Source organism: Anneissia japonica, unplaced genomic scaffold (assembly GCF_011630105.1).
Source record: "Anneissia japonica isolate Jap-2015-1 unplaced genomic scaffold, ASM1163010v1 scaffold8218_len373358_cov135, whole genome shotgun sequence".
Classification (NCBI taxonomy): Eukaryota; Metazoa; Echinodermata; class Crinoidea; order Comatulida; family Comatulidae; genus Anneissia; species Anneissia japonica.
The window spans coordinates 297646-299453 of NW_022699643.1; positions in this window are offsets into that span (position 1 = coordinate 297646).

The following is a 1808-nucleotide window of genomic DNA, read 5'->3' on the forward strand; positions in this document are numbered from 1 at the left end:
CAGCTACGGTATGTGGATGAATTGTTATGGTGACTAACACTTAAATAATTTAGCATCAATAATATTATACTAAATACAATAATGACAGTACTACACAAGATGTAGAAGCAAATAAATCCACATCACGATCACCATCACGATCCAGAAATAGGCATTTAGAATTCTATAATAAAATACACTAAATCACTGCTGATTTCAAATGCGTTTCATAGCTTGTTTCTATGCCGTGCACTTGCTGTGATTGTGAAAAATGAGGTGCAATAGAAAGAGAACTACAAATTGAAGAACATTATAAAACAAAAACAACTATAAGCTTTCGTTTAGGTAGTGAACTTTTTTTATATTTAATGTTCAAAATTTATATATAATTATATCATTAATGCAAAGAGGTTTAGAGACAGAAGATTCTTTTATTGCCACTTGTGAAAAAATTCAAATGTAAAATTCTTTTTCCTGATGCTTATACAAGATATATATATATATATATATATATATATATATATACATTATAAAATATATATATATATATTAATCATTCTCAAATTACAATAAACACAAATACTGTACATAAATTGTTTCTTTATTGGAGTACTGTACTATTTATAGTATATATAGTATAAGCATCAGGAAAAAGAATTTTACATTTGAATTTTTTCACAAGTGGAAATAAAAGAATCTTCTGTCTCTAAACCTCTTTGCATTAATGATATAATTATATATAAATTTTGAACATTAAATATAAAAAAAGTTCACTACCTAAATGAAAGCTTATAGTTGTTTTTGTTTTATAATGTTCTTCAATTTGTAGTTCTCTTTCTATTGCACCTCATTTTTCACAATCACAGCAAGTGCACAGCACAGAAACAAGCTATGAAACGCATTTGAAATCAGCAGTGATTTAGTGTATTTTATTATAGAATTCTAAATGCCTATTTCTGGATCGTGATGGTGATCGTGATGTGGATTTATTTGCTTCTACATCTTGTGTAGTACTGTCATTATTGTATTTAGTATAATATTATTGATGCTAAATTATTTAAGTGTTAGTCACCATAACAATTCATCCACATACCGTAGCTGTACTTGGACAGATTATACCAAAAACACCCTGTACACAACTACTACTAATCTGCTTGCGCATATGTTTTCCCAGCGTGTACTGATGTGGATCAGATTACGCAACCTGAATTCAGGCACAAATGACGTCACAACGCAGATTTGTTTACCTCATTAATTTCTGGCAGGTTTGCTGTAAGGACATACAAATCCTTAAATTACCTAATGAAGCCGACATTTTTCAGATTCCAAATTTGGCACATCTTTTTATTAGGTAATGATGATCCTAAAACGTCATATTCCAGCTCAGTCTAGTTCAGTGTAATTTAATAATATTTATAGGCTAGGCTAGCGGCGACTTCGTGGTCGACATTTGCAAGGCTTCCATCTAGGCTGAACTCTTGTATACAGTATTATAGGCCCACACGGGAATGCCAGGCCTACGCTTGGTTTTCCAGGCGCTGTGCTTCACAATAGCAGCTTACTGCTTAGTTACAGTTTGTGCAAATGATTTATAGGTTATAATAATTATTGTTATTATAATTGTTATTTGAGGTTTATTCATAATTTCATCATAATAGTAATACTGTAATACTCGAGATTAACGATGTCGTTCAAGAAAGTTATATTATAGAGGGCGCTACTCATAAATTAGAGCTTGTCAGAATAATCTCAGCAGAGTAAGTCTGTACTATAGAGGGCGCTGTTTAAGAGTTTGTTATCGAGTTTAATGTTTATCTTTGTTTAAAACT